The following is a 12,969-nucleotide window of genomic DNA, read 5'->3' as shown; positions in this document are numbered from 1 at the left end:
GGAGGATGTAGTTTGCAAATCAGAGAGGTGTCTCTGCAACCCGTTCTCACTCCCAGCTTGTCAAATACCGCCGCTTGGTCTTTGCCCCTCGGCGTCTGATACCGACACACCGAGGCATCCTGTCTGTATTAGACGCCCAAACCTAACCTAAACCTAACCTAAACCTAACCTAGCTTTGTTTGAGGGCGTGCCAAACTAGCTGCTACTAGGCAGTTATTATGCAAATGTGTTACGTGGTGACATCACCACATTACGGAAGAAAAGGCGGGACTTCAAGCGAGGCATTTCAGGCAGTTCAAGAACAGTGTTTCTGTGGGGGAGAATAACTCCCTTTAGCGTGGACTTTGGGCTTTGTAACTTTGCAGACCTTTTACATGCACAAAAAACTATATAACACACTAAAGGAAAGGGATAAGCATAATAGGTCTTCTTCAAAGGTGTCATTCTTTATTCCAGAGGAAACAGACAGTTTTTCTGGTGAATACACCCGTATTGTTTTTATTAAGGTAGCTGTTTAAGAGGGCAGACAAACTGTTCCCAAAGTGATCGCTCTGTACCTGCAGTCGGAATATTTAATCAAGCTATTTGCTGAACAGCCGCTAAGCATTAAACCGATAACTGCCTCTGGAACATATCTTGTTGTCAGCTTAACTTGCATAATAGCCCTCATGTCACTGTTATTTATTCACCAGACCACGACCGCGTTACATGACTACCTGCCCCTCACTGTAGGTACAAGGTAAACAGTTCATGTTTGCATGTGTTGGTAAATTCTCAGTGTCTATTTCTAATTAACAGGAAGACCTTCGCTCAGTGGTTTCACTTCCTGTCTTTGCAGTTTTACAAGCGTGTTAACATCAAGGTTGTAATTCATCACTGCCTCGTCTAATTAGGGTCACCTACATCTTCTAAGCATCACAGCTCTGCGGACTCTGTGCTTCATAGTGGTTCCCTGCATCGTTTAAACCTTCTTCATATAGACTCTCAGCTGACTGATCCTCTGAGTCACACGTCTGTCACAAAACAAAATTCTCTCAACATGCTGACTTCACACAAATTTGCCTTGTTTGCTTGCTGTCAGCAGAATCATGAAGCGTTCACACTGGCGTTTCTAATGGCGCTCTGTAAGTCTCAGAGATGAGGGCAGCGTAAGACTTTCAGCCTTTGGTTGCAGGGACTCCTCGACCACGACAAGCCACAGATCATGTCAACAGGAGCGAAAGCAAACACTGTTTCCATGCAAACAGCTGCTGTGTTCACAGTGAACATGTGAACATGTTTCACCTTGTCCTTAGCCACTAACCCGAACGCCATGCAGTCACCCAACTGATTTTTGGCCTATGCACTATTACAAATTTACAGAAGGAAAATGTATCAATGCAGGTGCGGATACACATTTGATAAGCTCTTTGTTGTGAGTTTCTTTAGTTTGCTTTGTTACAGAGATTATAGAAAATGAAAGCTGAAGCCAAATGTTAAGTAAATATACTGTAGATATCTGCTGCTATTTTGGGTCTGACACAGTTTAGATAAAATGAAAAGCAGCAGGCTTAGAGCTGACTGATATGGTTTAAATCAGTATCATGGTATTAATAACAATGTTATTTTTCCTGCGATGAAGTGATTGAACACCATAATCCCTCATTTGGTGTTTTGGTGCAAACACCAAAATGCTTTTGATTTGTCACATACACGAATAACAGTTTGATTGAAACAAGTGCAGGTGTAATTGTTTCCCTAGTCACTGCCATCATCATCATCATAGTTGTGCAGGTCAGAGCGTTCCTTTTGATAATGTTTTTTTGAATGACCTATTTGATCCTCTCTCTCTCTGCCAGGGGAGGGGGGGTGAGAATGCCTCCCATCTACATTATTAGCATACTGTACTGGTGATGAATAGGCGCATTGTGTCCCCTTTGTTGTCTTATTCTAGCACCCTAGAAAGAATGCTGGTACGACGCAGCACTTGGTCCCGTGATGGGTATCGCTGCCTTTGTGCTTGCTCATTGAGGCCTTCTGTATCTGCCTCTCTGCGTTGCCATCTCCCCCCCTCTCCCCTCCCCTTTTGTGAAACTGCAAATGAATTATTTTCTCCCAATTCATCATCACCCGATCTGAGGAGGGCGACGAGCCAAATGTGGGAGTGAACACTCGGGTCACATGGAGACCGCCAAACAGAAGGACATTGATGTGGAAGTCCACAACGTTTCACTTCAGTGTACTTTCACTGGCGGTTTTATGTCTTTAATCAGTGTATTGACAAATAGTGGATTTATCAGCACTCCATATTTGATACACATTCTAACAGTTAATGCAGCATGATTCAAATCAAAGACAGCATAATACTACCTCTGGTGTTTTTTTATGAAAGGAAGTATTTGGTTGTGCTGACTTTAAATGAGGACAGCTTTTATGAATGTGCTCGCAGAATTTTTATGTGTACTTGGTTGTCTGAGAATAATGATGGGTGTACTTCAGAATTCAATTGTATGCTTTGTTTAAATACACTTATCCTGGCATTGTCACTCCCTTTCTGTGATACACAAAGGGTTGTAGTCTTTTAAGTCTGTGTAATCAATAAAAGTCAAATGTTTTTGTTTCCTTGTGGACAGTACGTTCTATTCTGCCAGTTTCTTCAGCACTTAGCTGTCAATCAGTCAGAGGTTGTCCTTTACTTGTCATTTTGAGGTCAACATGTAAATAAGTATTCTGATAACCAAAAGATAGATTTCATGTGTGATAAATAATTAATTATAAATCAAACGGCGATGAATGGGCCCTCGCACCTTTGTGCACGTCAGGGGCATTTCCGTGACCGTTGCCACCAATCCTTCTGCCTTTCTCTCACCAAGGGTGCCATTTTTGTCCGGCAGCATTTTTAGCATGCAGAATGGCGGCCCTTTGCCAGGGCTCCTTGTTCACACGAGTGCGGCTTCAACCACAGGTGCTTTCCCCGTGTGCTTTCGTCTTTTATTCAGAGAAAATCACTTCCCTTTTCCCATCATGATATCAATGTGCACGCAGCAGCATCAGCCTCAGTTATCCAGCCGGAGAGCAGAGGAAAAGTATCAAGGGAGTAAAATAAATAACAAAGAAAAATTCAACTCTCATTAGTCTAACATAGATTTCAAATGTTTTCATGTATGATGAGACCCAAAATGAACACTGTAAGCAGACTACTTGATTACTGTAAGCAAATTATTTAAGCAGCATTTGTATAAGAATGATTCTGCCCCAAGCTTTTTGTTCCATATAAGCGGTTGATCACTGTAACTGTGATCAATAAGAGGTTTCCACTGTATATACATTTACAGCAAAGTGTCATAAGTTTCTGAGCACCTTTAGCCCCTCAAAAATGAGACTCATTTAGGAGAAAAATAATAAACATAGCGATGTCAATAGAGCCTCACCGACCTCTGGTTGCTGCTCGGGACCTCATAAGTTAATATATTGCTCAGGCTTCTTGTCAATAAGCTGTCACTACTTAAGATAAAAAAAACTGCTCCTAGTCAGAGTCAGCTTTCTGGAGAGACGAAGTGCAGGTTGGAAACTGATCATAGGTTTATGTGAGTTCACTTGACTCCAGCATGACTACACTGATTGGATGACAGGTCAGAAGTGATGAATGATTGCATCACTCTTAATGACTCGCATCACTCTCACTGTCAACAAGCTGGTGCCAACATGTCACTCCGGTCAGACATGATCAGATAATCTCACTGATTTAAGTGCCTTTCCCCTCCTCTTTTCTTGTTTTCCTTTGCATGTCAGGATGGTGTTGAACTTCTCTTTCTCACAGCTGATCCAGCAGCATCTCTGTCTCTTTCCCAGTTTCTCCATAAAGCCTCCAGAGCACGGCCACTTGTGTCTGTCAGTTCAGTTGTAAACACTGTTGAGTTGAGATGTATGAGAGCCGACTGCCAGAACCTTCCAGCTTGCTGAGCCCAGGATGAAATAACATGTCCACTCATCGCTGCACCTCCTCATATTTCCTTTTATGGACTTGCTCTTCAGAGAGACTTCTTCACACACTTGCATCTGTCTTTTAAAGTGCTTTACATCATTCACCTGAGTCGGGGGGAGGGGGGGTAGAAATTAGATTGATTGCAGTCAAAGCTCCTGTGCCTAACACATGGAGTAAAGTGGAAGATGAATTAGGAGGGGGAGCTGGAGTTCAGGTTGACAATTTTGTGATGCAGAAGTGTCTGCAGTGGTGTTTGCAGTTCTCACTTGCCAGTTACTGTGCACACCAGAATGGAGGTGTGTGTTTTATAAGGAGATAGGAGAGTTAGATTTGTGGTGGTGTAAAACAGAGCTGACATGGCATGACTCAAAGTTCTTCTTTTGGCTTTTCTTTGTTTAAAAAACCTTCACTGCGACGGATGCTGTGCTGTTTGATTTTCCTGTGGCTTTTCCCAATGTGCTTCTTCATCTTCATCTTCATCTGGATTGTTTGTAGTTTTGATCCATGATTCTTCAGATATATAAAGAAATATATACACACAAACACATGGTTAAAAAGCAAGTATGTCTCCGGCCTAAATGCATTTTCACACCGGGGACGAAAACCAAAAAACTAAACGGAAATGCGAAATATTTTTCGTGTTGAAACCTTTCACACCAAGGCTGACACGAATCTTTGCGTTCTGTGCATTCTACAGAAAATTTAACTTTTGCTCCGTCACTCAGCATTCGTTGTTTTTTCTATAATAAACCCACACTCAACTCTACGCGCCCGCGACGGGCTCGTCATTATTCCAAGTGTGCAGGTCTGTGTAGAAAAGTTATGACGTGGTCGCATTTCCTATGAAGCATGTTCTTGTAACGGGTGTAAATGCTGAGCTGGTTTTCATCATTCATGACTAGACTGGATCATATGTAGCCTATGTGTTTATTATTATTATGTGACACATGGCCTTTTAATAAAAGGTTAATGGTCAGTTTATAACGATCAGCTTACCTCCGGGGCGCCGTGGATTTCTCGAGGAAAGACAGTGAGTTCATATGCTTCCATTGCTGGTAATAACAATAGAAATAGGATAATAATAATACGGCTGTGCTGGATAGTTTGAAGCATCAAAGCTTCATTTATAATGTTGATATTGTAATTATTATTACTATATATTTTGTACAGTACATCATAGGAAAGAAATAGAGCATCAGAGGTCGTTCACACAAGGCTGTCATGCTCAAACTCGGCACTGGTACTAAGCAGATGTACGAGGCACTTGCCAGCTGAAAGTGACCTCTCCATTGTGACGAAGAGCAGCGTGGGGCTGAATACAGAGCAGATGTACCTGTAGGTGGGATGAAGAGTCAGAGATTCTACTTGACACCTTTTGATTAGAGGATCTTCTAAAAACAGAGTACCTTTACAAGATATAAATATTCCAGAAAGGTTCATTTAAGGATTTCCTCATGACAGAGCTGGTCATTCATAAAGCCTTTTCTGTCTGGGGTTCCTCTCTGACTAATTTTAAATTCTCAAAACTATCTTCATCTCTGTCTTTGTTGATCGCATTTTCTTCGACAAGCAAATCTTGCTCCATATTTAAATCACATACTATACAGTTAAAGTGAAATGTGTGTGTCCTCTAAAACTGGTAACATAGAAATGTGATCAGCATGCTGCTTATGACCAAGTCACGCTCCTAGATGTTGGAACATTTGCCAGATTGAGCTGTTTTTCCCGCTCCGAATGCACCTTTTTCATTCATTTTAGTCCAGCATGCCTGCAGCATCCCACTATCGCCTCTGTGTTTTGGCAGAGCGCCTCCCTCACCTCTAAAAGTTTAAAAATATCTGACCTGCAACAACCTTGGTTATCTCCTTGCTGTGGTCGTGCATATTTGACTTGGCTGGAAGAGGAAACTTAGGCGACAGTGTTTGCAGGTTAACTGTGGTGAAGGGATGAGAAACAGGTGTGAATTAAGCAGAGTGCAATGTTGTTTATGTTTTATCCTTGTGCATCACTATGGAGTTCAACATCAGCACCTGTAATCTATAATAGAGGTTATAATTAAAAGTGTGGCCAAAATACAGACACTCAGACTAGGGCTGTAGGATTTAAAAAAAATGTTTAATTGCGATTATTTTGACTGATATTGCAAGAGTGATATGATTTGCAGTATTAGAGGGAAAGATCATTTTCATTGAAAAACATTAAAATAAAATAATTCAAATTTGTGTAAAAACAACAACATCAGTGGCATAATGTAAACAAACTGGCATTTAAAAGGTTAAAATAGTGAAAATGGAGGAATATTTGGTAGTGATGATCAGGACTGAAGTTGGTTTAAAGGTTTTACTCTGTGAAAGTGAGAAAATAATATTAATATAGGATTTTATGACATTTTTCTGACGCAGAAATTTTGTTTTTAATTACGCATTTGCGTGCGAATGATGGCTGCCTCGCGTATTCTGCGTCCGTTTGGAGCGTTGGTTGTGTACATCAACAGAAATGAACGCAACATGTGGTTCAAAAGCAAGTATATCTCCAGGAAGGAGGACATCAGAGCAACTTGAGGCACAGTAGTTAAAAAAAACTTGTAAAATAATTAACTTGCTATAAATATAGAATCAGAATTTTCCCATTTTCAAAGATCTTCATCCATCCAAAAACCAGAGCAGGATTTCTACCTTGAAAGGTCCAGAAAAGATGACATGGTGGTGTGGTGTTCTGTCAGGAAACAGCTCACCGAGTGCAGAATCTTTCAACTGCTCGCTAAAAGCAAATGCATGTCTATTTTTAGGCCACTGATGCTTTCCTGAATTTTGCTTCAGTGTAAGTTTTGAGGACTCGAGAGAAAAGGATTAAGCAGTGTTTTTAACGGATAGTTGTTAGCCTAAAGTGGGTTACAAGGGCTTGGTGTTTGTTAACTGATGTCTGTTAGTGCCTGAAGAAGGTGAGAAATCTCAGGGTGGCTGGTCGGTGATTGAGTTCTAGTATGAAACTGACTTGTGTTTGCGGCTGCCTTTATTTTCAGCTGTGCAGGCTTGTTGTAACTCAGTTACCAAATGGCTTGTTTGGTCACTACATCAACCAGCCAAAGAACAAAAGTCTTTCCCGTATTAGTCTGTATAATACCAAATCTCGAAGGATTTGCTAAAGCGCTGGGGATCAAAAAGTCATTATTGGTAATTAGCGAGCGCAGCTGGCACAGCGCGGCAAACTGGCCAGACCTTGAAGCCTGTTGATGGAAATCCATTTCCTCCATTTATTGCGGAAAAATGGCACAAGTTAGTCTAGATGCAGAATGCAGCAATGTAGAAGGATGGTATTTATCATCTACTTTTGGTTAGGGATATCACAATACCAGAAATTTAGCAGTTGATAACAATATTTATTTCTGTTTTAATTTGTGCCTGTAATTTTACCCCATGATGACACACGTTGAGTGACAGCCCCCTCATTTAATGAGGCAGAAATGTATGAAGAAATGTGTAAAGAAATACATAAATAAATACGTTTGGGGAAATAAATAAGGGGTGAAATGCAAAGGAAAAATTGTGCAGATATAACTAAATAAAAAATAAATGCAAAAATAAACAAACATATTTAAAAATAAATATAAAATAAATAAATTTAAAAAATGTAAAAATGAATGCAAAAATAAATATATACATTTAAAAAAAATTTATAAAATAATTAATAAAAAAATGAATGCAAAAAATAAATACATTTAAATATTAATAAGAATTAATACATAAATAAAAAAGGGAAAATTAAACATAAGTAAATAAATAAGGGATTTAATATAAAGATAAATAGATAAAGATGCAAATAAAAACAGAAATATCAATTTATGTCAGATTTTATCAATTAATTAATGGCTACATTTATTTTTAATAAAATTTTTGCTGCATTTAATGACATATTTATTTGAGTCATTTATTTATTCATTTATTTTAGATTTTGGCAGGTTCTGTCCTGCATAACTTTTCCCCCTGATTTCTCATAATTTTAATAGAATATAAAACAAAAGTATTCAGATAACCACTTTCACTTTTTTTTTAACTTTGTAAACTAAAATGATGATGAGACATCCTTCACACTTTTTGTAATGTAGTGCAAACCAGAGGCTTCGTTTACGTTGTTTTAAGCTCTTATCGTCAAGCTTTACAACTGTGAGGACTTGTAGGGGAAGTGTTGTGGGTTCATGTCAGGGGATGGGGGCCTCCAGGAGGAAATACCTAAGCCTGCTCCAAAAGAAATGGCATTCTCCCCTCTTAAAAGCAGCCCTGCAGCTGAAGGAGGCACTTTGAATTGAACTACATTCTAGCTTTTTAACAAGCTAAGACGTCACGCCAACTTAAGTATAAAGCTGTGGGTTGAAGTGAGTGAATCGAGACAGAGAGAGAGGGAGAGAGTTGTGAAGAGAAAGACTGTCGGTCAGAGAGTGGTCTGTTATCACAGATGACCTCATGCTTCAGAGGAAGAACATCTGCGCCGTGTGCCTGAGCAGAAACTATAAACTCTGTTCGCAGCATGTTACTAAATCCTCTAATCCTCACTTGTTGAGACACTACTCTGCCACTTTTTGAAGTTTTTTTTTTCCTTGCCTATATCACAAGGCATGCTGAGTATCTGTTTCGCAAAGGCTGCTGAGATCCTCTTTCAAGCCTCTTCCACAGGCTGTCATGTGGGCTGCCTCTGACTGTCCTAGTTAGTCAGGCTTTGCAGTGATGTCAGGGTCCCCTAGCGCTTGATGCAGGGCCGGGGAAAAATTCTCCAGTAATTACAGCCCTCGCTCAGCACCAGGCTGTAATGTCAGTACCCCCCTCCTGTCTTCTTGGCCTGATGGATTCGGGGTTTTCCTCCCAACTGTCACTGACAACTGACCATGTCCTCGCGGTGAAGTGCTCCCATCTCCTCTCCACAGTGCAGCCGGCTAACAGACGAGGTACAATAACAGTGAGATGTGACTAATGGGCCCTGAGTACCAGAGTTAGACATGCCCGTCAGCAATGCTTTAATACACTGAAAAGGTTCCAGTTACACTTCTGTGCATGTGAACCTTGCTGTGCTGTGTTATCAGTCTGTGTAACTCAAACTTGGAATAAATCATCCTCTGATTTGCACGGACATCTTTTAAGTAAACCCATGTGTCACTCTAAAATCATTCTGCTATAGCTAGTGGGTTTAAGATTGCTTAAGAGATGTGAGGACATGAGAAAGCAGATGGTTCATGAAACTTGGAAAAAATGTGCAGATTAACTTCTTCTAAAATGAGATACAGGCTCTTGGCTCTTAGCGTTGAGGTTCAATAGCATTTTAGCAGCCTAACCTTATTGGATCGTTCCAATAATTAAATAAAAAAAGCCTCCAAAGCAAGGCTCAAGACTCAAGGCCTTTACACACCGGGGGCGTGACGTATAAACAACCCGAAAATGCGGAATAGTCACCTGTGAATATTATATTTCTAAGGCTTTTAATGTGAAAGGTATGGGCGGAAGGCCTTTCTAAAGGTTGAAAGAAGTAATACAATTGTTTGACGAAGCATGTTATTGTTTGCATCTGTGTCGTCACTGTCGGTTAGTTACAGACAGCTTTGTTTTTGTCGTAGGTTGAAGCCAGTCTCCTGTACAGTTTGTGTTGTTTAGGGGTCCCTTATTTGTCCAGGAAGTTGGTATGCTGGGCACAAAGTCCCCTCTAAAATAAATCACTCCATCCAGAGCCACTCAGGAGAATAACACTCCCAATAGTGTACCTCCTCCGTGGCTGGCATAGTCATGGGAGGCAACAAAGGCCCAAAGGTGGTGATTTAGTGAGAATCTGATCCTGGAGCATATGGTCTCAGTCAGTCCCAGAGGAGGCCAGCAGGCAGACATGAAGCGTTTGGTAGGATGGCCTGGGCCGAGGCCTCCATCTCTATCGACACAACGCCGGCTACCAGGATCGGTGAAATAGTTGGTTTCTAATGACGGACAGGTAACAGCTGGAGTCAGGGAATCACAGTCAACAATCCAGTGTTAGGGTGTGCGTATATTCTGTGAAAGTCTAATGTACATTACATGAAGTTTACGGGTCCAAAACTAATCTTGACCTTGTATGTATTGTCAGTGCGGAAGTGCCTTAAACCTGCATTCTTTCTAATAGCCAGCAGGGGGCAACTCCTCTGGTTGCTAAAAGAAGTCTGATTTGTATATAGGCTACCATCTTAGAAGTCTCTATTAGACTCTTAGAAGTCTATGAGAAAATGAGCCCACTTCTCACTTGATTTATTACCTCAGTAAACATTGTAAACATGAGTTTATGGTCTCAATCGCTAGTTTCAAGTCTTCTTCAATACAGCATGATGTTCATTTAGTAAATTATGGTCCCATTTAGAGTCACATAGACCATAAAGCAGGGGATGCTTTAGGGCGGGGCTACCTTGTGATTGACAGGTCGCTACCACGGCGTTGACCGGTCTGGGAGTTGTCCGTATTTTCTTCGCAGAACTTTAACCCTTTCACAGTGTGTTTTCACTTCATGAAAGTTATTAACATTAACATTTTGGTTGCCTAAAAATGTCTTATTCAGCCTCCCGTGTCACTTCTGGTTGCAAAAAAACAAGATGGGCCCAATCTCAGTGTCCACACTCACAGACTTAGGACTAGATTTAAGATGGTAGCCTACATTAAAAACACATGAAATCAGAGATATGCCAGCATTAGACTATATTACACACCTAGTTTATTCATCAATTTCTTCTAATTTTGCTTAATGTTTGATAGTTTGATAAAAACAAATAAACATGGAGGATTGGGCCATAGTGATGGCCAAAAAACTAGATGGCGATGGCCAAAAGGCCTCAAAACTACAGTCCACAAACCAATGGGTGACGTCATGGTGTCTACATCCACTTCTTTATACAGTCTCTGCGTATTGTAGACCAGTGGTTCCCAAACCTTTTCACGTCAAGACCCCTAAACTGACGCAAATTATACCATGGACCCACATATGATAACATTTTGTCCCAGGCTCCCCCATCTGAGGATTTTTATTGCACAAAGTGTATGAAACCCATGACCAAAATAGTTGTACATGATGTTATTGCGTTACTTATGGATGGAATTATAGTGAAAATAAATTATTCCCCTTTTGCTGGAGACCCCCTGGAACCCCCTCAATGACCCCTGGGGGTCCCTGGACCCCACTTTGGGAACCACTGTTGTAGACAATAACAAGATGCTTGTAATTGGAGCATGTTGGAGACAAGATATGAACAGATTATTCTCTCAGACTGGATTCATTTTATAATCAGTAAACCCTCATTTGACTTCACTTCACTCCATGTCAACAGTGTCAGACAAAAAAAATCTGCTCTAAGGCAGCACAGTGGGAGTGAATTTGGTTGTTTGGATGTTAAGTGTAGCTCTCCAGTTAGTTTTTTGTGCGAAGGTTAGCTGTTCTTTTGTATCTTGTCCATGCATGCTTAAACAGCCTGCTCTTTTCAGCCTTTTGGCCCTTTGCCCGAGCAAATGGATTTTGCCTTGTAAAATCTGTCATCCGGCCCATGCAACCCCCACATCTTCTTGCCTCCATTCTTGCCTTAAGTTTGATCTTTACTACGTCTGCATCCTACATCTTTGTGTCAAAGCAGTGCATAAAGCTTTAGATGACTCACAGGTAGCTTCATCTTATACAGCAGGGTCATAAAGAAGACTCTGCATCAGAGTTTCAGCTTGAAGGAAGTCTTCAGAAGTGAGTGCATCCTGCTGTTTTAACAGTAGCTCTTTCATACCACTGTGTCATATGATTCAGTTTTCTGGCTTAAGTTCACTCCCACTCCCCCGGGTCTCTGGATGGCTCTGCACTCAACTGCCTCGTTGCAGGAAATCAATTTAAGCCGGGTCCATCCGTTTGGAGTGACCATCAAGCTAACCTTAGCACACAGGGCAGACCGAGGCGAATCGATGAACAGCATCCAGCAGACGTAAACAGCTCTGGCTCTTGTACTTTGTCTTGGCAGAATTTTTGCTTCAGCTTGATCTTTTTTTAGGATGGCTGCAGGTCTGCTGATACAACTACTGGGTAGCTCCATTCATGCATTCAGCATTTCTGCCCTGCATCAGTGATATTTAAATAAATTCCCTGACAGATTTCCGTTCCTGTATTTTGTTTCCTTTGCGACGGGTATTTGATATTCTCTTTATGTTTCCCATTTCAGCAGCATCAGTATGAGGTTTTATTAGCTGCTTGCTGTCTCATCAGCAGTTTGTATTTTTCATTGTCTAGATTTTATCATTCGTCTATATGCAGCTAACCCCGACCTTGTGACTATCAGCAGTAGAAATGCTAATCTTTGGATCAGTCGCATTAAAAATCAACAGGATCTGAGATGTTTTTGAAATGAGGCCACAAACTAGATGAAACTGTGTATATTTATTCTGCATTCACATGGAATCAGACAGATGGTAGACACAAGAGCAGGACGGTAAAATTAGGTGAGGCCGGCAGAAAATGGTAATTAAGTTAAAATATTAAAAAAAGACTTACTTAACTTAAAAACTTGAAACAAAAAAAACTAAAAGAAAACAAAAAAAAACAAAAAAAACTTTAAAACTTAAATAAAAAAAATAACAATAAAAAAATTAAAAAACTTAAACTTAAAAATAAATACATTTAAAAACAGATATTTTTTAAAATATATATATATATATATCATATTTAATTTTTTTGCCATCCTCTGCGACATAATTTAATCGATTAGTTGTCAACTATTGAGTTAATCGCTATTTTGATAATCGATTAATCGTTTTTTAGTAATTTTTTTACGAAAAAAAACTCTAAATTATCTGACTCCAGCTTCTTAAATGTGAATATTTTCTGGTTTCTTTACTCCTCTATGACAGTAAACTGAATAGCTTTGAGTTGTGAACAAAACAAGACATTTGAGGACGTCATCTTGGGCTTTGGGGAAACACTGATCCACATTTTCCAATATTTTCTGACATTTTTTTGACCAAACAACTAATCAATTA

General features: G+C 40.1%; 1 protein-coding gene across 3 annotated transcripts in view; it reads left to right on the top strand.

Annotated features, from left to right (window-relative positions):
* The window catches only part of bmp2k (BMP2 inducible kinase), a 58,979-nt gene that overhangs the window by 8,335 nt on the left and 37,675 nt on the right, over positions 1-12,969 (top strand). The window lies entirely within an intron of this gene.

Source organism: Sebastes umbrosus, chromosome 8 (assembly GCF_015220745.1).
Source record: "Sebastes umbrosus isolate fSebUmb1 chromosome 8, fSebUmb1.pri, whole genome shotgun sequence".
NCBI classification, from domain to species: Eukaryota; Metazoa; Chordata; class Actinopteri; order Perciformes; family Sebastidae; genus Sebastes; species Sebastes umbrosus.
The sequence above is the reverse complement of the archived record's forward strand: the minus strand, read 5'-3'. Positions and strand labels throughout refer to the sequence as shown.